Source organism: Terrapene carolina, unplaced genomic scaffold (genome assembly GCF_002925995.2).
Source record: "Terrapene carolina triunguis isolate 2854851 unplaced genomic scaffold, T_m_triunguis-2.0 Scaffold130, whole genome shotgun sequence".
Classification (NCBI taxonomy): Eukaryota; Metazoa; Chordata; order Testudines; family Emydidae; genus Terrapene; species Terrapene triunguis.
This window is the reverse complement of record NW_020664481.1, coordinates 20,908,885-20,934,388: the sequence shown is the minus strand read 5'-3', so window position 1 is coordinate 20,934,388 and position 25,504 is coordinate 20,908,885. Positions and strand designations below refer to the sequence as shown.

The 25,504-nt window shown below is 55.3% G+C and overlaps 1 protein-coding gene across 2 annotated transcripts in view; it reads right to left on the bottom strand.

The window, feature by feature from the left end:
- CCDC102A (coiled-coil domain containing 102A) overlaps window positions 1–20,582 on the bottom strand; it is a 50,929-nt gene extending 30,347 nt beyond the window's left edge. For both annotated transcript variants that reach the window (XM_029911760.1, XM_029911761.1), the window contains exon 1: window positions 20,489–20,582. The gene's annotated coding sequence lies outside the window, so the exon portion shown is untranslated. The remainder of the gene's footprint in view (window positions 1–20,488) is intronic.
- Window positions 20,583–25,504: the final 4,922 nt, after the last annotated feature.

Below are 25,504 nucleotides of genomic sequence, written 5' to 3'. Positions count from 1 at the left end.
GAAATGCTGCTGCTATTGACAGCAACTAGTCACTGCTCCGGTTCTGATCCCAGCTAGCTGTTCACTAAGGCCCCAGGCCAAAAGTAACCGGTGATTCTGGTGGCCTCAGGTTTTTGGAGGCCCAACTTGAGCCATCTTGAAGGGGGCTGATTTCCAGAGGGTGGGTGCTCGGCACTTTCTGAAATCATGCCCCTTTCAGGCGTCTCAAACCGGGCATCCCTGATTGCTGGTCACGTTTGAAAATCTTGGTCACATTTTCAAGCGGCCACTAACTTTGGATACCCAAAAGGAGAGAGCTAGGGCCTCACTGCGAGGAGGTGCTGAGCAACCCCAACTCTGGTGGAAGTCGGTGGGAGTTGTGGGGATTCAGCTCCTCTGAAAACCAGCCCCCAGGTGTCTCCAGCTGGCCTCCGAAGAGCGGCCCCCAAAATTGGGAGCCCCCTTGTGACTGTGTTGATCTAAACTTTCCTGGGGTTCTAATATTATGGAAAGGAATTTGGTTTTGTCTCACTCTCTTCACCCCAAAGGTCTCCTGCAGCAATTTCCATAGGGATGATACCACGGTCTAGGTAAACTTTCTGTTGCCTCAGCACTGGGGGCTGGACTAGATGACCTCCTGAAGGCTCTTCACCCTATGCTTCTATACAGGACAACGTGACAGTATTAACATTTGCTCCCTCAGCAATTTTCAGTGTACAAGCTAAAATGTGCCAGCCCTGCCCACTCTGCCTGGAATCTAGAAATCCAACTACATCCTTTCTACCCCGTCCACTACCAACGGAAAAGATTCTCCGGTCCGAACTGAGCCTGAAATTCTACTGATGTGCAAACCAGAATAGAACCTGACTCACCTTCCCAGGCTAAGAAGAGTAAAAACGTGTTATGGCAATAGAGTACACACAAAGGGAGCTGATCAGTCATAGATTTCAAGGTGGGAAGGGACCATTTTGATGATCTATTCTAGTCTGACCTCCTGCATTACACAGGCCAGAGAATTTCCCCCAGCGATTCCTGTAATGGAGGGAATTATTCTTCTCTCCAGCATCTTGTGGTTAAAGCTAGAACGTGTCTTGTCGAAAAGCATCCCATCTTGATTTAAAGACTCAAGTGATGGAGCATCTACCCCATCCCTTGGCGAGCTCTCCCAGCAGTTAATTACGTTGCATCTGATTTCCAATTTGAATTTGTCCCTGTTCCAGCTGCTGGATCTTGTTTTGCCTTTATCTCTGCTCCCTAATATCACAGATTTTTATAGACCACCATCAAGTCGCCTCTTGGCCTGCTTTTTGTTAAGCTGCACAGTCCCCTTTTCTGACCCTAGCTGGTGTTTCTTGGAAACGCCTTCGCAGAGCTTCCAGCGGCACATGTGTTCAAGTGGAGTCGTACTGCATTCCACTGTGCAGCCAGGACGAGGGGGCCCAGGCCAGGAGCTGGATCAAGCTCCGGGGGGCGCGGAGAAAGCAGCGCTTGGGGGACGGATTCTCAGCACACACACAGGAAGCGTGCCCAGCGAGCGGGACGAGCAAATGCAGAGGGATATAAATGGAGCGAGTGAGAGACGCACACACGTACAGGAGGAATTGGCAACGCCAAGGTGCCATTTGCGGCTAGCGAGCCTGCCAAGAGCCTGTCATCAGAGGCAGCCGCGCAGCATCTGTGCTGGCAGGGGTGAGGCAGGGACAGAGAGCTTGCTCTGTAAGGCAAGATGGGCTGCAGCTGGTTGGCTGGGATGTGTCTCTGGAGGGTTGGGTAGCCCAGCCCATCTGGAGGCGAAAGCCTCAGCTAACATTCTGGAAAGCGGATTGCTACAGGGGGCCAGGGCCATGCTTAGGCATACGCAGCATGTGTGCTGCATACGCGGCAGCACCAGCCCCGCGACCAGTCCTAACCCCCAGCCGGCTCCCCCACGGGCTGCGCCCACTGCAAGGGCCAGGGCCGTCCCTAGGGGGGGTGCGGGGCCCCGGACAACTCCCTCTGCCCCACCTCTTACCCTCCCTCCCACTCTGCCCCCAACCTGCCCCCATTCCACCTCTTCCCCCAGTGACCCCACACTCACCGGCAGCAGCGGGAAGCGGAGCAGCCCGGCCCCAGCCTGCTCTACTATGCCATCTCCCAGCCGCGGCACTCCGCTGCCCGCCGCCGGTGAGTGCGGGGAGGTTGGGGAAAGGATGCCCTCTGCACTTGCCGGCGGCGGGAAGTGGAGCGACCCCAGCCCGCTCCGCTTTCCTTGCCCCGGCCCCAGCCACGTCGCTGGGGTGGGGGATTAGGGAAAGGTTCTCTCCCCCCCCGCCCCCGACTCACCAGTGGCAGGAACCGGAGCAACGCAGCTGGGAACTGGCGGAGTAGAGCGGGCTGGGGTCGGGCTGCTCCGCTTCCCACCGCTGCCGGTGAGTGCGGGGGGGGGGAAAGATCCCTTCCCCCAAGCCCCCTTCCCCGAGCGACACGGCTGGGGCCGGGGCAAGGGAAACAGAGCAGGCTGCTCCCAGCCCCACTAATCCCCCAGGCTACTCTGGGCCTCTGCGGCCCCCCAAAGTGCCCCCCCACAGCTCCTGCCTCCCAGACCCGGGTGGGGGGGGAAGAGAAGGCCTGGGGCTGCGTAGGGCACCCAAATGGCTAGGGATGGCCCTACAGGGGGCCCTCGCCAAGCGGAGATCTGTGCTTCTCCACACACATGGATGGACTGTGGCGAAATTTGACCTGAAGCAGCCAAAACCAAAGGGGTCCTAAATGTGGCTGGGCACCAGGACCGGTGCGTGTATGCACGTGTGACGGGGAAAGGGGACAGGCTAAACACAGAGAATTGAGGGGCCTTTGGAAACGGGAGTGGGGGAGGGAGGCTGGATTCACGGCCAGTTTGGAAGCGTCACTCCAGCCAAATGCCAGAATCTGCCCTGCCCTGGTCTGGAAGGACGTGGTTCAACCTGCACGAGTGAGGCGGGGCGGGGAAGGTGGGGTTCAGCGCGTGCTTTGATCATGAACTCTCTTGCCTTCCCTCCCTCTTCACCCCTCCAAGCCGATCACAGCCATAGGCCGGCATTGCTCTGTTTCACTGTAACAGGCCACTGATGAAAGCAACTTTCTTCCGTGGGGGTGGCATTGTAACATGCCACGGAGAGGTAGTGCTGTCACCTCAGGGACAGGAGCTCTTAGCGCCAACCGTGCCACAGCAGGATTGGGGTTCGCTCCCAGCACGGACGCTGCAATGCAGTAGCTGTGGGGTGAGCCTGCATCCGTTCAACGAGATGTTATATCGAGGTTCCTGCTCCCCATCTCCGGTGGCTGCCCAGGTGCAAGTTGAAAAGCTCATGGCTTCAAAGGGCCCAGAGGCCATAAAACGTCCCATCCCAGCACTATTCAGTGCCGGTGCAGGGTGGCACCATCCCATTGCAACACGCCGGTGAAGCAGGAATCGTGATCACACCTATCGGGATCACAAGTTTGTCCCACCACAGAGTTGTGCAGTGGTGTCTCCTTAGGGGGTGTCCTGCTGCGATGGGGAGTCAGGTGGCTTCTCCACAGGCAGACCCCAGTGTGCTGAGTGACGGCTCCCATTCAGTGCAACCTCACATGCCTGAGGGGCCATTTCCGCCCTGCAAACCTAGGGGTAAGTGATGGGGATAGAGGTGGCGTTGTGAGCATGCTATGAAGGGAAACAAGGATACTAATTCCCACTACAACAGTCAATGGGCCCCACCCCTGCTCGGCCTAGTCATCCCCAGCCAATAAGTGACCTTCACTGGGACTGCTCCACCCACTGAAGAGCTGGTGACGCCCTGGGAAAACCCAGCAGCCTGCTCCAGAGAACTGGGGTCTCTCCTCATGGCTCCATCACCCGATTCCTCATAGGAGGCACAGCCACTGCGCAAACCTGCCCTTCCTCACACTGCTCCTCACGCCCAGTTCTCCACTCTGTGCAACTCCCCAGCAAACCCCGAGCCGTGTGGTCCATGTGGGATAGCCACCCGTCCCACAGCCCTTGGCCAAGCCCTGAGGATGCCACCCATTAGCCATATTTGCTCCCTTTACTATGTCTCCCCTCCCCCACAATGTGCCAGCCAAACAGCACAGGATGGGACCCCAAGGAAGTCACTAGTCAGCAATGCCAAGCGCCGCCCCCACCAGAGTGCCCGTAGGCCGGAGCGCTCCATCTCCACAGCACCCCAGCCCTGGCCCACCCTTTATAGGAGCAGAATCCTCAGAGCCCCCAGGGCCACACGCTCTCTGCTCTTCCCTCAACTACCACCGCTGCCCCTCTAGGCCCCAGTTCAGCACAACCATCCCCCTGGCTGAGGAGAGCCGGGAGCGAGCTTCTGTGCCAGCCAGGGGGTGGGGAGGGATCCCGCTCCCCCGCCCTGGGCACGGAGAGAGACGTCGTATTTATGTAGCTCTCTCAAACCCCCAGGGCAGCCTCCCTTATTCTCCAGCCCCCCCGGCCGCCAGTTACAAATGCCATTGAGGAAATCCAGCAGCAACCCCACACCCCCTAAGGGCAGCTGAAGGGAACAGAGGAAGCTCCTTGCCCTCCCTGGACAGCACTTTCTGACCCAAAGACCCATCAGGACTGGGCTCTTCCACCCCGGAAGCAGGGGAGGGGGGCTTCATGGAGAACCCCGTCCTAGCGTCGGCACCCCAGTTGAACTCAGCGTGCGGGGGTAACGGGCAGCCTCTCAAGGAGGGAGATCTAAGCCTCTGAGGGCTCTACAGGTCAGAGCCAACACCTTGGTGCCACCCAGAAGCCAACAGCCAGAGCAGGTCACAGAGCACTGGTCTACGTGCTGCGGCAGGACAGGGCTTCCCACGCGGGCAGCGGCGCTCTGCGCCAGCTTTAGCCACTCGCTGGCTTCAAGGCGCAGCTCCAGGCAGAGCACGTGACCGGAGCCCAGTCTCCAGGTGCCAGACACAGAAGCAAGGAATGGTTCCAGCCTCCTAGCCAGCCAGAGAATCGCCATTTCACTTGGCCCCAGCTCCTGGCACATGACCTCTCTTTGATCCCTGAAGCCACTTCCACTGGCTCCTCACCCCCTGCTTCCCAGGGCTGAGAAAACCACAGCTGCTTCCCGCTGCCCTCAGGAATCCTGCTTTGTATTTACAGCCAGGCCCGGAGACCAACACGCCGGAGTTCGCTGCAGAGTCCCTGGCTCCTCATCCCTACCCATAGCTCGCTGCACTGGCCACTGCTGCGGCACCACGAGGACAGGCAGCGTCAGAGCATCGCAGCCTGGCTCCACCAGCCAGGGTCCCTCTGCTCACCGGCGGCTGGCTGTGCACATGCTCAGCTTGTCCTACACATTTTCTGGGCCAAATCCTGGTCCCAACAGAGTCGGTGGGAATCTTGCCATTGACTGCAGTGGGTGTCCATGGCATTTCCCTCAACACTAGCTCGCTCCTTTTCTAGCCCCACCTCCACAACTTGTCTCCATGCCCTGGCAACACCTCACCTCCAACACAACCACTCCTTCCTCTTCGCCCCCCTTGCTCCCTGTGATCTGTCCAAACCACGGCTGGCCAGATCCACTTTCCCCAGGTCAGCCCGGGGAATCTGCACTGGCTTCCCTTCCTCTTCCTCAAGCAAGGCAAGTTCTGCGCCTTGGAAAAGCTTCAGGGCTCTGCTCTCAGGTCCCCCTTTGTAACCTCCCCCTCCCTAGGCCCCAGCCGCGTCCCTCTCCTCGCTGCTCCCGGCATCTCCTTCTCCCATGCTCGACTTCGCGCCTCCACTACAAGGCCAGATCCTCAGCCAGTGTACATTGGATTGGCCCCAGTGAAGTCTACAGAGGGAATTGAAGTCAATAGGTTCACACCAGGGTGAGGGTCTGTGCCGATGGTCTGCGCTGGATATCTATGCTCCCTTGCCTGTAGCATCCAGTTACAGCGCCAGATGACTAACAACCATCAGCTTTCCCCAGCATCTTCTTTCCTTTACCTCCCTCCCTTTCTCCCCAATTTGCTCTTCCCCTCTTCCCCTTCATCTGTTCTGCACACTGCCCCATCACCATGGCATCTGAGCCCCCTTCCACTTTCACCATCTCTTTGCTCACGCCTTGGCCATAAAGTTTTTACAGAGTTCAGCTGATCCAGGCTCTTCTATGTGGCTTTCACCCTGCCCCCCACTTACTCTCTCCCCCTCCCTGTCTTCCACTGCCCCCAGGATGCCATGGGAGGGGCTGCTAGGGAAGGGTGCGCTTGTTAAGCCTGGGGGCATAAATCACTGGAGGTAATACAGCCGGAGGGTGAATAGGCCTCATTCAGAGGGTGGAGATGGCAGCAGATGGCTGCGGAGGGAATCGCAGTAAAAAACGAAGCAATATTCTCCCTAACAGGAATGTGCCCGAGGAACATCAAAGCCGGGGATCTCCCCAGAGCAGGGAACGCCGCTCCCCCGGGCGCTCACGCGGGGAATGCCAAGGGGAGCCACTCTGGGCTGACTAGCCCGTGGGTTCAGAGACTGGGAGTGGATCTTCTGCATTTGATGCTGGGACCAGGCTGTCGCTGACCTGCCCAAGCCGCTCTAGCTGGCGGTTATACAGCGATGCTCAGAGCAGAGGTTCATCTGTCTCCACCTCCCTCCCTCGCTGCCCCCAGCAGGCCCTATGATCTCTGCCATCCCTAGGCAGAGCGGGCAGCACTCCCCTGCCAGCCCAGCAGCCACGCACGCTGAGCACCCACAGAGCATCTGGCTGTGCCCACGCTGCCCATGCCGCAGAGCTGCTCCCGGGCCGGGGCCTGGCGAGCTGTTTGAGGGGTGAAACGCCACCCGCAGGACACCCCAAATGCTGGCCGCAGTGCCTCACTCAGGGAGAGGAACCCCCAACTTACCTGCAGGAGCTCTGCCCCGGCCTGCCTCCTCTCCTCTTCTCACCCACTTCAAACGCTGCAGCTCCAGTAAGTTACTAATTAATTCATTAACTCCTCCCTCTCCCCAGCTCTCGGGAACAGCTGTCACAGCACTGTCTGCCTTTGTCCAAAGAACAAACCCAGATAAACTCTCCCAACCTCTGACCCCTGCTCTCCCCACCCCATTAAACCCGGGCATCTGGCCACTCCCACAGCAACCCTCCCCATACTGACTCTATGCCCTCACGTCTGACTCGTGCAATGAGCGTGCGGGTTCTCTGCTCAGCTTCTCCCCAACGGTCCTGTCCTGCTCCCCCTGGGAGAACGGGATCAAAGCCCTAAGGCAAGGGCACAAGGATAAGGCTTTTCCTTATTTGTAACAGGTACATTGCCTGGCTCTAGCCTTTTCATCCAAGGATCTCAACGTGCTTTGCACATCCCCAGCTAAGGTCACCAAGCCCCACAAGGTCTAGGGAGATTATCGGCCCTCCAGCTTGCCCCACCATCCTTGGTGCTGCCCAGACAGCTCACACAAGCCGATGCTGCATCATGATCCCTGTTCTACAGCTGGGGAAGCAGAGGGGGAGGAGGGTTTGCCCAGAACGACGCAGCAGGTGAGTGGCAGAGCCAGGACTTATGATCACATCCTTTCATACGGCACCTGTCACTGCAGCATCGGAGTGCATCTCACAGAATGTAGGCCAAGAGCCTCGGGCGCATCCCCCAAACCAGGAAGAGAACCCAGGAGTTCGGTCTCCGGGGGCCTGCTCTGTGACGGATGATGGAGCGGGAAATAATGATCTTGGAAAGATGTACAGCCCCATCCCCCCCGAGGAGCTCAAAGCCCGTTACAGACGATAATGAACCAAGTTTTCCCACCCCCTGCTGCCCTGGGCATTATTATCCCCATCGTAACGGGGAGGAAAGAGAGGCACAGAAGGGGGAAAATGACAGCCGAGGGTGACGTGAAGATACCGCGCAGCTTGTGCAGGGAGAGGACACGGGGCTTAAATCAAAACATCCCGTTTCCTGCCCTGCGTCAGCACAAACATTCAGCTCGCTAACTAAATCCAACAGGCCAGCAGCACGCGGGAGCTCGCGCTGCGGGGTAACGCCCTACGAAGGGACGAGCGTGAGCTGTAGATTAATGCTTAGGGCTGTACTCAGAGAATGGAGGGCGCAGGACGTAGATGCGTGTGTCTATGGCATATTATCGTGATTGTACAGTGGGGGAAACAGCCACAGAAAGGCCAAAAAAATGGGCCCAGGGTGAGGCAGGGAGTTGGTGGCAGGGTCAGGAAAAGAACGCAGGTCTCGTGAATCTCAGCCACAGCTGTACCCCCCTCAAGACAATGCAGCCTGTCTCATGAGGGCAGGTAAGTGAGCATGCTTTGCAGGCTGAGGGGAGAAGACGAGTCCTCCAGGAGGAAGCCAGGCAGGAGAGGGAGCTGGTGAAGGTTCAAGGTAGAAGCTCTGTGGTGAGACTGGGAGACAGCAGGGCTTTAGGAACAACGGGGAAGATTTCCAAAGGTAGTTAGGCACCTTGCTCCTATTGAAAGTCAATGGGAATTAGGCACCTACCTTCCATTGGGGCCGCTGAATATCTCCCCAACACAATTTTCTTGATTCTAATAGAGCTCCTTGTTCAGTGCCGGAAGAAAGCGACTCTCTGGGAAATCTGCTAGTGCAATACAGTAGGCAGTGAACTACTTTTTGCTCGGTGGACAAGGAAAAGAGATGGGCATGTTGGAACAAGCTGTAGCTATTACAGAGACGCTACGGCAAAGATCAGCGGGACCATCAGAGGAGCTGGGATTCCCACACCAGAGAGCAAGCCAGATGTTCTAACACCTGCAAGCTTCACTTCACAGCTGGAAATTAACCCTTATTGTATAGTCAGGACCTATTTAGATTGGAAGCTGTTTGGGGCAGGGACTGTCTCTTCATTAGATGTCGGGAAAGGGCCTAGTACAATGTGGCCTGGATCCCTGCTTGAAGCCTACAGGCACGACCATAATAAATAGCAATAATTCACAATGTCCCCTGGCAGGACACATTGCCGTTGCCAACTCTCAGAGAGCTAATTTTTAAAGGCCCAGCTCCCGGAGTCCACGGGAATCTCAGCTTTCTATTTATAAAAGAGAGAAAGGTTCTAGCTCTCATGGTTGTGGAAAAAAACCACAAAGGGATGAGATGGAAAGCCCTGGAATGGGGCAGCTTCTCGGTTGTGCGGCAGTGCCAACATACAAGCCTGGGGAGAGAAGGGAGGGGAGAAAGGCAGAAGATGTTTGTGCCGGGGGGACTGGGACACACGTGTGTCTAAGGGGATGAGTGTAGGGGAGGGGGCAGGAAGCCCATTGGAAGCCTCTCTTGGAACGGTTCTGCAGTGGATCAAAGCCCAAAACCACAACATAGTTTCCTCCTGGATCCTCGACTTGGGGCAGAGGGCGCTCTCCCAATGTTTCCACTAGAGCCGTTAATCCCATCACTAAAGCCGGAGTGGGGCTGGGGGAGGAGGGCGGGCAGTCTGGCTGGCTCTGGGCTCCATCCCTGCGCGGAGGGGGAAGCGAGCTACCCGCAACTCACACTAATTAGTTGCAGATCTGCCCATTTCCAAGTAGCTTTGCCCACATGAAAGGACAGTGCCACGAACAGCCAGACAGCACGCAGACATGGGGGAGGGGGGCGCCTGGCCTGGCCTGGGACGGAAAGGGGGTTGTGCCAATTTTCCACATTGCTTCAGCCAACTGCCACAACACAAGCCCCCCACCACTCCCTCCCAGAGGGAAGGGAAGAGGAGAGAACAGAGGCCTGGTGCTGCTCTTGCCTTCCTGCCTGCTACACAGCCCTCTCGACTCTCTTTCCGCAGCACAGCACCGCTCCCCGGCACACACAGGTGCTCCCCGTCACTCCCGAAGGCTGATCGCCAGAGACAGCTCCCGGGCTAGAGAGCGGGACGCTTGTCCCATCCTGTGCACTTAGAACTCAGAGCAAAGTGCTCAGCTGGCATGGAGCAGCGTAGCTCAGACTCAAAAAGCTTTACACTAGCTGAGAATCTGGCTCCCTGGTGGATTCGGGGGCGGGGGGGGAGGGGGTGGAGGAAGCTCAAGGCCCAGTGGACATGAAGAATGAATTCTTTGGTCCCGTTTGTCTTCCTGAAGCGTGGCCTCCTGTAGCCCGCCAGCATCCCCCATGCAGAAGAGAAGTGATGGCTTCTCATAGCCTGGTCCCTCTCCTCCCACTAAAGAGACGTACAAAAGTGAGGAGGATCAGGCCGGGGGATGCTGCCTCTTTCCCCTGTGAATGCAAACCGCAGGAAGAGGGAGATCTCATTCCTTTTCCTCTCCCCCTGTAGGCGGGCGAGAGCCCTATTCTGAATGGAGCAGAACTGCACGGCCCTGCTGGCCCCACCGCTTTCTGCAGAACTGGCGTGTTCGTTCTTTAAAAAGCATGATCACATTCCTAGCTTTTATGGACACAAAGGAAACCTTCCAACTCTGGCCTGATCAAGCAGTGTTTGCCTGAGTCTGCAGACAGGCAGCGTGAAACAACAGCTCTGAGAGGTGTATTTGGCCCATTGAGGTGTATCCCTGAAACCTACCCAGCACAACCTAACCATCAGTACTCTAAACGATCTCCCTGCCAATGCAGCAGAAATATCCAGCTACTCTGGCATCATGGGCGGAGCTTGCAACTGTGGGTAGAGTGCCTGACCCAAAAGCACAAGAGCAAAGGAAAGAAAGCCCTTTAACACCATATTTTTGTCCCCATTTTGAGGGACTACTTTTGCAGCATAGGTGGAAGAATACCAAAATAAAAACGCAATGCGCGCTGGCTCTGCCTCTGCCATCCCAGAGCTGAGCCAGAAGACAGGTCACCTGCCATGCGCAGTGATCCCTCCGATAGCACCGACCCCTTCGATGCCTTCACCCCCACGGTCTTTGCCCGTTCTGCACAATCTGCCCTGCTACGCCAAGACCTTACTTCGGAGCCAGACAGTAGCACTTCAGGGCTGCTGCCCCAGGAGCCGAACGGATTTCTCAGTCCAAGAACCTGTGACCACAGCCCTGTGGCTCTGCCAAGCTGGTAAACCGCTCCAGGAAACCCCAATGGGAGGGTGCTGGAGAGTCTTAATTGGATAAGTACAGGGTCGGGAGGACAGTCAGCCCACAGCTGTCACCGTCCCTAATCACTTAAAGCTGCTTAACTGCCCTGGGCAGCCCAGAAGCAGATGGACACAGCAGCCAGCTACAGGTCTCAGTCCTCCATACGAATGCCAGACGTGGGGATGGGACACTGAGATCTACCTATGCTCATCCCCCAATATACACCAGCCTGCACCGGCTAGAGGGCCCTGCTCCACCCTGCAGAAGGAGGCCAGGCCTGCCGACGGGGTGGGCAACTGCCCAGGGGCCTGGGTGATTTAAAAGGGCCCACGGCAGCCGGGAGCCCCAGGCCCTTTTAAATCACTTGGGCGGGCTGCAGGGCTCCTAGGTGTGCGCACCTGCTTTGGGCCCCATGCTTGGGGGGGCCCCCATGGGCCAGTGCGATCGGACAGCGCAGTCGGTCCCGGAAGTGATGGATACGTCACTTGCGCCCCAGGCCCCGCACCCCCCTAGGGACAGCTCTGGCTCTGGGGCCCAGAATTGCTGTCGGCAGGCCTGAAGGACACACAGAGTTTAAGGCCAGAAGGGATGATTAGATCACCTAGTCTGACCTCCTGCACATCACAGGCCACTGAGTTTCACCCAGATACCCCCACACGGAGCCCAAGGACTTCGGTTAGACTAAAGCATTTCAGTCCTCAGGAGACAAAACTGCCGTGGGCCACAAGCAGAGAGCAGGTGGGACCAAGGTGCCAGCAAAGCCCGAGGCCGCGGCATCAGCAGAGGATTGATTAAGTCGGCTATGCCCAGATGATCCCAGCAGGAGAATCGTGTCCCATGCTGCAGAGGAAGGTGACCCCATCCCCCACGGTCCCTGCCAATCTGAGCTGGGGAAAAATACCTTCCTGACCCCCCCCCCCCCCGGTAGCTGGTTTACCCTGAGCAAGACACACTAGCCAGGCGTGTGAGAAAGGCTTCTCTGCACCGCTCAGGACACTGGTCCACCCTGCCCAGTGGCCCCTCTCCAATACGGGCTCTGCCGGACAGCCCTTGGAGGGGAGAATTCCCATCTGGCTGCATAGCCGGGCCAGTCTGTGGAGACCCTTGCTCACATTGGCGAGCACTTACTCATGCATGGGGTCCCATTGGTTTCAATGGGGCAACCTGTGGAGTAAGGGGCTATTCAGCATGTCTAGCCCCGGGGAGCAGTTTAGCCCTGTGCACGTGAGCAAGAATAATCCGCATCCAGCTCCATTCACAGCCTCAGATTCTGTTGGTCTCCAAAGTCATTAACCCTTTGTTTCATGAATCCTAGTGTCTGCAGGGGCAGAGAATGAGAAGAGCAGGATCCTGGTCAGGTTACTAAAGGAAGTATGCACACACCGTTGGGACACCACGTCATCTTCCAACAACCCCACCCCCACCGGAGAGAAATCAGGATTGGCCCCAGGCATATGGCAGATGAGGTGGCAATGGAGGATCCCCACTGAGGAGATGGGAGACTGCCCCCAGAGCTCTCAGCCATTGTTCTGTGTGAATGAAGGGCTGGTAACGTAGGACCTGGGGTACCAAGTCAGACCATTGGTCCATACAGTCTGGTATCCTGCCTCCAGCAGGGGCTGGGATGAGGGCTAGAGTTAGGAAGAGAAAGTTGAGAAAACATCCTACATCAGGGATAGGCAACCTATGGTACGCGTGCCGAAGGTGGCACGTGAGCTGATTTTCAGTGGCACTCACACTGCCCGGGTCCTGGCCACGGGTCCGGGGGGCTCTGCATTTTAATTTAATTTTAAATGAAGCGTCTTAAACATTTTAAAAACCTTGTTTACTTGACATACAACAATAGTTTAGTTATATATTATAGACTTATAGAAAGAGACCTTCTAAAAACGTTAAAATATATTACTGTCAAGCGAAACCTTAAATCAGAGTGAATAAATGAAGACTCGGCACACCACTTCTGAAAGGTTGTCGACCCCTCTCCTACATCATCACGCACCCAACCAATTGTGCAACCCTGAACCCAGGAGGAAATTTTCCTTCAGGACTCTCTGGCCCAGGGCATTCGTTTACTCCCTGCAGCATGAAATTAGAGGACTTGGTACAGTGGATTGGTGCACTAGCCTGCCACCTCTGGACAGCTGCCTGGCGATCCTAGATTGGATCTTGGTTCTAATCCGAACACCGCTAAATGTCATGGAACCTTAGGGCCATCCATAAGAGATGCAAGTGGAATGAGTTTGTTAGGGCTCAGCCCAGCCCCCATCTGTTCACATCACGAACTCGCCTTCCCTCAGAGCAGGGTTGGCCATGGGAGGCTGATAGCGTTTAGTGGTTGCAGTGTGGAACCATGAGTTAACACCATGTACCCAAGAACTCTAAATCCAGCTCTGGCATCACTCTCTAAGTCACTTTACCTCCAAGCACCTCAGTTTGCCCATCTGTAAAATGGGATGATAATACTTCCCAGATCTACCGTGGCAGTTAACTGGTTACTGTCTGCATAGTGCTTTGAAGAGGTAAGTTCTCTATAAGGGCAAAATAAAAACCCACGTGAGGCCAGTCTCAGATTGGAACAGGAGGAGGTGGTGTGGGTCAGAGCGGAGGTTAATTGGCAGAACTGTGATTGGCCTGGCAAACGGTGCTTTAGGTCAGGACCGAGTGCATTGACAGAGCTATGAGAGAGCTGCCATAGCAGGGGTGATGCAGCCCAGAGCTGAGGTGCATCAGAAGAGCTGTGTGGGGCTCTGGGACTGGAATAGTGGGAGGAGAGAAGAGATGCAAGTCACAATTCAGGTGCATTGGCAGAGTGGTATGGGAATCACAGACTGGCAATGCAGATTAGAGCTGAGGGGCATTGGCAGAGCTGTGTGAGGATCAAGACCTCGAATAGCCGGGGTTGACTGTGCGTTGTGTGAAGAAATACTTCCTTTTGTTTTAAACCTGCTGCCTATTCATTTCATTTAGTGAACCCTAGTTCGTGTGTTATGAGAAGGAGTAAATAACACTTCCGTATTTACTTTCTCCACACCAGTCATGATTTTATAGATCTCTATCATATCCCTCCCCCTAGTTACCTTTTCCAAGCTGAAAAGTCCCAATCTTATTAATCCCTCCTCATATAGCAGCCGTTCCATACCCCTAATCATTTTTGTTGCCCTTTTCTGAACCTTTTACAATATATCTTTTTTGAGATGGGGCGACCACTTCTGCACGCAGTATTCAAGAGGTGGGCGTACCATGGATTTATACACCTCTACCCCGATATAACGCTGTCCTCAGGAGCCAAAAAAAAAAAAATCTTACCGCATTATAGGTGAAACCGCGTTATATCAAACTTGCTTTGATCCACCGGAGTGCGCAGCCCCGCCCCTGGAGCACTGCTTTACCGCGTTATATCCGAATTTGTGTTATATCGGGTCGCGTTATATCAGGGTAGAGGTGTATATAGGGGCAATATGATATTTTCTGTCCTATTCTCTATCCCTTTCTTAATGATTCCCAACATTCTGTTCACTTTTTTGCCGGCCGCTGCACATTGAGTGGATGTTTTCAGAGAACTCTCCACACTGACTCCAGATCTCTTTCTCGAGTGGTAACCGCTAATGTATATGTATATTCCAAGCCTAGTTATGCAGAGCAGGCTGCGGGTCAGAGCTGAGGTGCATTGGCAGAGCAGTACGGGGATCAAGGCCTCGAATAGCCAGGGGTGCTCTGGGTCTGGATTCAGGTTCATTGGCAAAACGGGATAGGATTCAAAGCCGAGTAATGTAGAGAGTGCTGCAGTCAGACCTGAGGCGCGCTGGCAGCGGTGCAGAGAGGAAGCTCGCAGTCAGCCTTCCTGCACTATGTCTCGTTCTGGCCAGCGTTATGCCCAAGCACCAAATTCTACTGGCAACCTCCCGCTAGACAACCTGGGGCTGGAAATACAAACTCAATAAGGAGCCTTTTCCACTGCCTGCAGCAAAACAATAAATACCAACCACTGTAGCTGCCAAACTGAAAAGAGCTGGCAGAGCCACCTGGCTCTCACGTTTAATGCCATTCCCTCTGCTTAAGAGCGGCCATGTCTCGGGCCAGGTCCCCAGACAGTGCATTTCACAGGCCTGCTCAGCCCGTTTCTGCACGTGGGGATTTGCATGGAGTGCAGAGCACGACACACGCCTGGCAACCCCAAGACCAGCTTGGAGCTGTTCTGAGCAACGTCCCTGGCTCCAAAACACCGCTGCATACTGTACAACCGGCTGCCAAATGGAGCCCGTTCTTGGCTTCGACTCCCTGCTTCTGTGCCCACTCAGGATGCTATAACCGCGGCATGGTTCCAGATGTTTCCCTTTCCTTCTTTCTTCTCTTCTAATTAAATAAGGCGCTTATGAGAGGTTTTTCCACACTGTACTAGACGTTGCTAGCAGGGGCATTTATCATTCAGATTGCAGTAAAATGCCCAATTTGCTGGGTGCTTTCCAAGACAAGAGGAAGATGCGGCACGAGACCCAAAGAGGGAATTATCTAGGGGCTGATTTTCAGTGTTAAGATCCAAATTTTCCAAGTATTCAGGGGGTGCTGGATTGGTTTGAGCTCATCTCTAAAAATAGATGAGATGAATTTAACATGGTGATAGAAATATGCAGACAGAAAGTTGTGGCAGAGATGGGACAGACATAGGGCAAAATCCTCAGCCCCGCTCCGAACTCTGTCTACCACATGTAAGGGCCGACGTGGGGTAAAAGGGCACTGAATGCACTAGGGGAGGATTCTCCCACTGTGGAAGATACCTGTCAAGCTGTCTTCCAAGCTTCCCTGCAAGCTCCTTGTTATTCCTGGGGGAATTCTGCACCAAAAAATTAAAAATTCTGCACACAATTTGAAAATTCTGCATTTTTTGTCAAAATAATGCAATATAATCAAGTTGGTTTCAATTATTTTGGTAATTTAGTTAAACTACAATACAATGGATGGAGAATGGGAGTGGGGGGCATTGGGGGAAATCACCAAACCCCCTTTGTCGAATAGTAATGAAGCTAGTATTGACCCTTTACTTCTAGCTATTAGTCAAATACATGCAGCCATATGCTCAGTGTTGCATCATAGGCAACTGAGGGGCAAGTGAAGGCTGGGGACTCAAACTTACGATTTATACTGGCTACTGACCTTCTCCAAAAAGGTCAGTAGCAAAAGTTCATGGCGAAATTTTTGATGGGAAATTTTTTCAGTCCAAAAATGTAGACCAGTTGTAATCAGTAAAGCACCATAAGCTTTATAAGGCCATACTGTCCTTTACAATAAGGCTCTTTTACACCATGCTGGCAATGTAAAAGAGCCTTAAAATGTTTACACCTGTTTTATACTCCTAGGGGAAGTCACTAAGGACAATGGGAACAGGCAGAATGTAGCAGACTGCCTGCTTAGTGAACAGAGCCTGCCCTACACCTGCCTCCTCAGAAACACCCCAAAGCCCTGCCCCTCCACACCAAGCATGCTGTAATAACAAGCAAGAGGGACAGAGTGTCTCTCCTCTAACATGCATGACTGCCCAGCCCCCTGCAGTGATTTATGTCTCTACCAGCTGCTCTGGGTGCCCAAACCAACCTGCCTGCATTGCCGGGGAGGGGGTGCATGATTGCTCTTGCGGCTTCCCTTTGCTTCCCCATCAGAAGTCATTTTTCTGTGGGGAAGCAAAGAAATCTGCAGGGGCCTTGAATTCTGCGCAAGTGCAGTGACGCAGAATTCCCCCAGGAGCACTTTGTGAAGGATGTCCTAGGGCATGCAGAAGACATTCCAGGGGATGTTCACCTGGGGCCCTCTTCAACCCCTGAAGTATCCCAGAATCAGGATGGTGCAAAGGTGGATTAATGCTACCTTAGCCCCCCTCTCCCACTGCGCTCTCAGTTCTTTGCTGTGCCTTTTGGAGGGGCAGCAGAGAATTTCACTCATATAACGAGAAATTCTTTACACATGTTCCCTCGCTCAACTTCCTATTTAATCCCAGTACGTCCAGTACATACCAAACCCAATATGAAAAGAATATTAATGTTGCAAAGTCAAGTTCTCAAAAGTTAGGAAATGCCAGAATTAAGGCTGCCCAGAGACTTGTGTGCATGCATTATGATACAGCTTTGAAGTACGGGATCCCATGCTACTTTTCCCACAGGACCCCTGCCTCATTTAGTGCACAGGCTGGATAATGCTCACTGCGGGGGTAGCTAGTCAATATTTCTTTTTATCAGGGAGGGATGGCTCAGTGGTTTGAGCATTGGCCTGCTAAACCCAGGGTTGAGAGTTCAATCCTTGAGGGGGCCATTTAGGGATCTGGGGCAAAAATCTGTCTGGGGATTGGTCCTGCTTTGAGCCGGGGGTTTGACTAGATGACCTCCTGAGGTCCCTTCCAATCCTGACATTCTATGATTCAAAGAGTGGCCATAGGACCTGTTTAGTGCATACCCTCCACTAAAGACTTAATTATTAATTAGCTTGACATTGCAACCTTAACATTCTGTTAATGTAGTTTTATGCAGGTAATTTCCTAGGTTTTGAAAAAAGCAAACTGAAAAAAACAAATTCCTTCACGTGGAACTATCAGCAGGAGTCACACCTTGAGAGCCACAGCACAGACTGCTCCACTTGAACCTATGCAGTAGTACTAGTAGAACCAGTAGCAGTAGTAGGCTGTTATTCTCTAAGTGGACCGGCGGCCGGGGGGAGGGCGCAGGGGGGAGGGCGGCGAGCCCGGCTGTGGCCCCGCTCTCCCCGGCGGCCGGAGCGCCGCGCCGCCCCACTCCAGGTGCCGCCCCAAGCACCAGCTTCGGTGCCTGGTGCCTGGAGCCGGCCCTGGAGAGAACACACAAGTATGGTGCCACAGTTGCCACTGACTGCTTACCCCCAGTGGCCCTGGCCTAGAGCCTGCTCAGTGCAGATGGAATTCTTGAGAATTTAGCTGCCAAACTACCAAGTCTCCATTGGGTATACATGAACTGAGATTTTTTTCAGAGGCTTATAACTTGGCCAAATTTGGGCCAGTTTTCACAGGGAAAGCAAAAGGCACATCCCTGGCATGAGGGTGACCGTGCCCTGCTAAATTTCAAGTTCTTGCCACAAAACACGGGGGTGGAGGGAGGGAGGGCTTCTCAATGAAAGAGTAAATTGTTTAGCCATTACTAATAATGTATTTTTCTCTAACGTCACTCTCAGAAACGGCTGAAAATTTTTGCTGAAACTTTCCAAAAAAATTCAGTCCCAAGCAGGCACCTGGTATGGAAAATTTCAGCCTGAATGGTTAAAGTTGAGGAAAATTTTGTGCAACTGAAAACAGGGTCTTCTAATGGAATGTGTCAGGCAACCTTAAGGCAGTGCTATCTGTTCCTCCTACAATTTACTTTTTCCATCTATCATCATAATGCCTAGCTCTTATACCAGCGTTTTTCATCCCTAGATCTCAAAGTGCTTTACCAAGGAGGTCAGTATCGTTATCCTCATTTTACCAGAAGGGGAAATGGAGGCACTCTCCCCCCACCCCTATCTAGACAGCGTGACACTATGTGGATGGACAGAGAGGTGGGTATTTCCCAATATTAAGTATAAATTACAAGTATAAACACAATCACGCATTCTCTCTTCTCTTTCTTCAGGAGTTAAACCCCTGAATATAGATCATTCTAGTTGAATTTTAACTTTTTCTTCAACAGTGACCAACATTTTGTTCATTTTGATGAGGGGGGGGGGGAACTGCTGGTTTGTGTTCTTCAAAATCTTTTTCGGGTTAAGGCCAGAAGAGTCCACCTAGGGATGCCAACTTTCTAATTGCACAAAATGGAACACCCCTGCCCCTACCCTGAAGCCCCACCCCTTCTCCAAGGTCCCACCCCCGCTCACTCCATCCCCCTCCCTCTGTCGCTCATTCTCCCCCACCTCACTCACTTTCACCGGGCTGGAACAGGGGGCTGGGTGAGGGCTCCAGCTGGGGATGAGGGCTCTGGGGTGGAGCCGGGGATGAGGGGTTTGGGGAGTAGGAGGGGACTTCGGGCTGGGGTGCCGGGTCCCAGCAGCACTTACCACAGTTCCCATTGGTCGTAGTTCCTGGCCAATGGGAGCTGCGGAGCCAGCCTCGGGGCAGGGGCAATGCAGAGCCTCCCATGCACCAAGGGGCCACTGGGATCTGATAGCCGCTTCTGGGAGCCATGCGGAGCTAGGGCAAGCAGGGAGCCTGCCTGAGCCGCCGACCGGACTTTTAACAGCCCAGTCAGCAGTGCCGACCAGAGTCCCTTTTCGACCGGGTGTTCCAGTGGACCACGAGCCGCCTGGCAACCCTAGGTCCATCAGATCTTCTAGTCTGGTCTCCGGTATAGCACAAGGCACTGGGGTGACCAAATGGCAAAAGTGAAAAATCGGGACAGGGGGTGGAGGGGTCATCGATGGCTATGTAAGAAAAAGCCTCAAATAAGGGGACTGTCCCGACTGGTCACCCTACAAGCCACCAGCGCCACCCAGAACCCACGTGCTAAACCCAACAATCAAAATGAGCCCACATTAACCCCCACCACCACCACACACACACACACACGGAGCTGGTGAACACTTAGCAAAGGCCCTAAGCAGCAGTTGGGGCGGACACATGCTCCCCAGCTCACAGCGCTGCTGGCTGCGTGTGCGATCAAACCCGTGCGCCCCTCCCGAGCTCGGCGCTGCACATGCCCAGCGCTCGCACCCACGCGGTGAATGAGATTTCTGCCAGCGCCGTCAATGGGCGCGGGACCAGCCACCCCCCAGCTCCGCCCTCCGGAACCCGCCTCCGCGGTGCGCCCATTGGCCCAGCCTCCTGCTCCGCTCGCTCATATCCCTTTCCCGATTGGCCAGCCGGGCTCGCCAATCCTCAAATCACCATGGTGACGCCCCCCCGGGGGGGCTTCGAATTCCCCTTTCCCCCCCCCCCCCCTTCCCCAGCCCCCGCTCGCTAGTGGAACCACCGCCCCCGCCCCCGCAGAACTGGGTCAGCCCGGGCTGGCAGCAGCCCCCGTCCGCACCCCTCGGGCTCAGGCACCGAACGTCCCGTCCCCCCGCGGCTGCTGCAACCACGTCCCTTCCTGCACCCCCCCACCCCCCCGCCGCTGCTGCATGCACCGGGGAAAGTTCGGCGTTAACTCCGCAGTTCCCGGTCCGCCCTGCACCCTCCCGTCTCAGCCCCGCGCCGCATGGAGCTCCCGCAACAGGCCACCGGGAAACTTTTCCGGGGGCTGAACGGCTCATCCGCTGGGGTAGCCCCGCCGCCCCCGCCCCCCCGGCCCCCAGGGGTTTTCCCCCCCCCCCCGGGTTTCCCCTTTGGTTTAGTTGGTCTCGGCCCCCCCCCCCCCCCCCCCCCCCCACCCACTGTACAAATTGTTCCAGCGCCCCCGCTTTAGTGTTGTTTGTGTGTCACCCAGAGGCCCCAGTCGGGATCCGAGGCTATGTCCTAAGTATGGTCCCCACAGATAGGAAGCAACAGTCCCTGTCCCAGAGAGGCGTAGGGGGGGGACCCAGTCAGCCCCCAAACGCTCCCACTGAGCCCAAGCGTCACTCACCTCCCTTGCAGTGGGACCCAGGTGGCCGGGAAGGACCCAGGGTCTGCACAGCCAGCCCAAACCGAGCCGATCGCGGTGGTGGTGGTGACCTAGTAGAGAGGCATAAGAGAACTTAGTCTCCTCCTCCCAGCTGGTTAGAGAGCTGGGGGGGCGGAGGGGGAAGGGAAGTGGGAAAAGACTGGCACAGCCCCGACAGAGAGGGGAAGTGGAAGGGCACAAGATACACACGTTCCCCCTGGGTGGTGTTGGAGCCATGAGAAGTCCCCCAGGGTGAGTGGGGGCCTTGAGCAGGGAGCGTTGGAAAGGGAGGGATCTGAACTTGGAAAACAGTCCTGGAGGAGAACGGAAATATGCACACAAAGCTTGGATCAGCTTCTCAGCCTCCGCTTGCTGCACTGGGGGGGGAAGGGGGCTGTGCGCTAGACTTGGCACGGCAGCCTGTTCACACTGGCAGCAGCGTGCGAGACACTAGTGAGCATCAAAGCACAGGAACCGGAGCCACAAAGACCCATCCAAGGCCCCGCAGATTTGCTCTGTGACACTCTGGTCAGTCACCTCTCTTCTCCTCGTGCCTCCTGGTGTGCAGACGAGCCCTGAACACCAGCCAAGGGCTCTGCACTAAGCCAGAGACTACTGAAAACAGGCTGAGGGCAGCAGCAATTCCCCGCTCCAGCAGCACTGAACCAGGCCAATCCATCACAAAAACCCACACAAGTAAAACTGCAAACCCCAGAGAGGATTTGGTGCAAATGTTCAGATTCTGACCACTCCCAGGTTTTTCTGTGCAGGCGTATGTGTGTGCACATCTCAGATCTCGGGTTTGGGCCCTTATAAATAATCAGTAGATCTCAAAGCGCTTGATCAAGGAAGTCGCTGTTATCCCCATTAGAAAGATTAGGGCCATTTGCTACATTCAGATCTGGACCTTTACTCAGATTTTGGGCACCCCTAAAACTCATGGGTGTTTGCATGAGCGGAAATTTGGCCACAACATCAGAGCAAACACCCTATGCTCTAGAAAACCAGCATGGGATCATCAGTGGCGACAAGTGGTTAGGACGGGGCTGGGCCAAGCTTTTTGGCCTGAGGGCCACATTTGGGTATGGAAATTGTATGGCTGGCCATGAATGCTCACGAAATTGGGGGTTGGGGTGCGGGAAGGGATGAGGACTCCGACTGGGGGTGTGGGCTCTGGGGTGGGGCCAGAAATGAAGAGCTCAGGGTTCAGGAGGGGGCTCTGTGGGCTCCAGTTGTGGGTGCAGCTGGGGATGAGGGGCTTGGGGTGCAGGAGGGGGCTCCAGGCTGGGACCAAGGGGTTCAGAGGGCAGGAGGGGGATCAGGGCTGCAGCAGGGGGATGGGGCACAGGAGGAGGTCGGGGTGCAGGCTCCAGGCAGCGCTTATCTCAAGCAGCATGTCCTGGAAGCAGCAACAGCATGTCCCCCCTTGGCTGCGGGAGCTGCAGAGCTGGCACTTGGGGCAGGGGCAGCATGCGGAGCCCCCTGGCTGCCCCTATGTGTGGGAGCCAGAGGGGGGACATGTCACTGCTTCCAGGAGCCAGGGCAGGTGCAGAGCGGGGCAAGTCCCCGATCCCACTCCCCGGCAGCAGCTCGAGGGCCAGATTAAAAGGTCTGACAGGCTGGATGCAGCCCCCAGGCCATAGTTTGCCCACCCCTGGGTTAGGACCCTAGTTTTCCATCTCCTCAGAAAGGTGTCACCCCCAGAGCCCTCTTATACCACATGGGACTATTGGTTCAGGGCTACTAGGGGAACATGCTACCTATTCCCTCAAGAAACCAAGACAGCTTCCTACTTCACTGTGGGTTCTACTGAAGGCCACCCCATTCAACACTGGCGAAGCATAGCCTCTGTGATGGGGGCATGGCACACACCTCTCACAAGCAGCCCCTTCTGGTCAGGTGTGTCTGCAGTCTCAGTTTATGGTGACTCATCAGTGGTTTCTCAGGCAGTTTTTCAGTGACTCAGCCCTCTGGCCAAGTCATACACGGTGTCTGAATGTGAAACAGAGCAAACCCCTTCTGGGGTATACAGTCTTTAACTTGTCCCAGTCCTGGTATGGGGCCATACCTCCAGGGCTTCCTCCCTGGAGACACTGTCTTCTTGCAGCCCTCCCTGAACTCATGAGCTCCTGCTTTGCTCCCATGGTCCCAGCAGCCAGCCAGAAGCTCCTTCTTAGCTCCCCCAGCCCTTGCCCACACTGGGTTATCCATGGTTCTGCTGCTCTTTCATCCAGAAACACAACCCTCTCTCCTCCAGCTCCAGGCAGCACCTGACTGCTGCTTTACTCTGCAGCTCCCTTTATATGGCCCTGCTGGGCCCTGATTGGCTGCTCCCTGCAGCCTCTCTCATTGGCTGCTTCCCTGCAACCACTCTAGGCCGCTTGGAGGACGTCTCTTCTACTCCTCTCTGAGGCCTCCAGCAGGAGACTTTTGGGCCTAGTCCGCTCCATCACAGCCGCTGAGGGATTTGATGAAATCACAGCCCCAGGTAGTAGGGCCGGTTTCAGTACTAGGGAGCTCCAAACACATCCCCAAAGGCTGCCGAGGAAACATGATCCCAGCTCCTGCACCACGTGTGTTACCTTGTTTGGCTCATCAGCCTCCCCCATCAGTGCCTGGAGGGCTAGGAGGCGCAGTGCTACCAAGGTGACCAAAGTGCAGCATTTGCTGCTGAGATCACATCACTGACACCATCTCACTCACGTATACCCCTCTGGCTCTGACTCTGCACCCAGGGGATTTGCTGGATTGTCTTCACCTCACCACTGCTCTGTCATTGCCAGCGCCTACTGCTTATGCAGGATGGACAGTGAGAAGGTTAGAGGGAACCTTGATGCAGGTTCTTGGGCATCATCTACCATCAAGATGTAGTAATGGTTGGATTAAGAAAGTGACTAGTGATGGGATAAGGGGCCTCTAATCTCTGCGTTGCTGGTTGGACTCTTGGTCCAACCCAAGAGTGACAGGAAGTTGGAGGGGCTGGAAATCAGACACTGTAGAGCAGTGGTTCTCAACCTATTTCCCACTGTGCGCCGCATATGCAACTCTCTATGTGTTATGTGGGCCGCACCCACACAATATATATACTACCGGTATGGCTCTGAGGATGTCACACGGACCGCAGCTGTGTGCTGATTGCACAAACACCAACTTCCTCTCTACCCAGGGGGTGCTAGACCCCGCCCCAGACCCTGCCCCCACTGCACCCCTTTCCCCAAGGCCACACCCCGCCCTGCCTCTTCCCGCCCCATCTCGCCTCTTCCCCACTGGGGGGAGGGGGGAACTGGCTGCTGGTGGGTGCTAAGCACCCACTAATTTTTTTCCATGGGTGCTCCAGCCCTCAAGCACCCACGGAGTCGGCACCTATGGCTGATTGGGCCGCAAGCGGCCCACAGGTTGAGAACCACTGCTGTAGAGGGACAGGAAAGGCCAGGGAGACATTCAGAATCGAAGCCTCCGAGAGCAGCATTTGTGGAAGCCCTAGTGAAGAGCAGCCTCCAACTTTACTGAGCTCCCCCAGGTAGGGAGAGCCAGGACTGGCAGCTGGGGGGGTGCAGGGGCAAAGAGGGGCTCTGTGGCATGATAGCCAGAGTATCAGCCTAGCCAAATTCCCACCCCCGCATCCCCCAATTATATTACCTCCCTAAATGTCCTCTTGGTTCTAAAGGGATAATGTATTCTTCATCTCCTTTCCAGCTGCGGTCACGCTCCTGAGCTGGCCTGAGTGGGTAAACGCACCAGTGTGCTCGTGTCAGAATTCCCACTGCCAGTCCCGAGGTGCGTGCACCAAGATTCACTCTCAGCCTCCAAGCACAGCAGGATTTACACCCTCCAAGATTCACACTCCAAGCACAGACGGATACACAGCAATGCACTAGCGCCATGATGCAAAACCTCCGTCTTCGAGCGCGGGGGTCCTGTGCTTTTGTGCTAGGATTCCAACCCCCTGTCTCCAAGTGCAAGTGGATCTTCCCACAGAGGCTGCTTTTATGGAGTTCAGGAGGAGGGAGCTGAGGTTTTGGGGAACTGTCAGCAACTTCCGACAGTGTGGGCAGAGACTATAGCAAACCAGCTTTTAAATGTAGTGCAGCGTGGGCCCCACCCCATTGGCAACCCGGGGCTATTGTCTCGGCATCAGACTAAAGGAGACCCACGTGCTCAGCACTAGCCAGCCCTCTATTTATGGAACGCGCGAGCCAGAGATGGAGGGAATGCAGAAACCAGAAGCCGCTGGAAATCTCTAATTTAACGTCTTGTGTTTCAGAACGTTCGCCCTCCCGCTCCAGACGTGGGAACGCAAGGCCCGACTGAAAGCGCGTTTGCTGCCCTGGTTTTATGGGTTTCTTTTTTACGTTTTTGATTTTTTTGGACCCCTTCAGTGTGGGGCACACAGGGATCCCAGAGCTGCGATTCCCCTGGGCAGGGAGGGGCCCATCTCATTCAACCCCACAGCACTCCTGCTGGTTTGGGATGGAGGGCTTGTCCAGGAAAGAGAATTAAGGGCTGGGTTTTCGGCAGGCCTCCTTACCCCAGTGTGCACGATTTGGGAGGGACTCTGTTATGCACGCACACACAACTTATATTCACATGTGCAAAGGCTGGAAGTACACGTGCAAAACACCAGTTTGTGCACACAATGCCCCATTCTGTGCGTGCAAGGCAGTTGCACTGGAAAATCTCTGCAGGTGCAGGTATAGAGGCTACAGACAACGTGGCTCTGAAAATGTGACTTCTGGCCAGGGCCGGCTCTAGGATTTTTGCCGCCCAAAGCAAAAACAATTTTGGCCGCCCCCTCCCCCCTCGTTTTTAATTACCCCACCCCCGTCCCCGCCTCAACTCCTCCCCTTCCCCAAATCCCCAGCCCTGCCTCCTCCCCCCAGGCTCTCAAGCCTAGGAGGGAGGGAGGGAGGGGGAGAAGCGGCGCTCACGCCGCAGCCACTCGGAGTCTCCCCCTCCCTCCCAGGCTCTCAAGCGGCCGCTCGGGATCTCCCCCTCCCT